Source organism: Chrysochloris asiatica, unplaced genomic scaffold (genome assembly GCF_000296735.1).
Source record: "Chrysochloris asiatica unplaced genomic scaffold, ChrAsi1.0 scaffold00518, whole genome shotgun sequence".
NCBI lineage: Eukaryota > Metazoa > Chordata > Mammalia > Afrosoricida > Chrysochloridae > Chrysochloris > Chrysochloris asiatica.
The window spans coordinates 464,667-465,205 of record NW_006409036.1 but is presented as its reverse complement, the minus strand read 5'-3'; positions in this window follow the sequence as shown (position 1 = coordinate 465,205).

The window sequence follows — 539 nt, the reverse complement described above, 5'->3', positions numbered from 1 at the left end:
GTAAAGTCCCTTAGACAAATTTCCTAAGCAGTCTTCAATTCCTGAGCGATTCAGGTTTCTAAGAGCAGGAATGAAAAGAAAGGAAGTCTCTGTCCTATGATGGAAAGACAAGAAATGCTGTAAAGTAGGAGTAACTCTCTGGTTTAACTTTTGGGGGAAACTCACCTGTCTCCTCAGGGCTATACTCCAGGAAGAATTTTTTTCATGGAAGAATACCATTCATGTAATTTCACACTTCCTAGAACAGACATTGGATTGAAGGTACATGTAGAGATTTGGTCCTCCCCAAAGTCTAAATTTAGATTTTTCCCAGGGTCATAACCCAAATAACTGCCTTATCTCTAAAAAGACATGATTGCTCCCATCCTGTACTTGTAAAGTGTTATTAAGAGGAAACAAGACTACTTTGGTGAAATTGATTTAAGATAGAAGTAGGTTGGCCTCACCAAGAAGATCCTCAGGTTGTCAGTTAAATTTGATGGTCACTTCAGGTAGAAAACTTGCAGAAATAACTTTGAATTGATTGTTGTTGTTGTTGT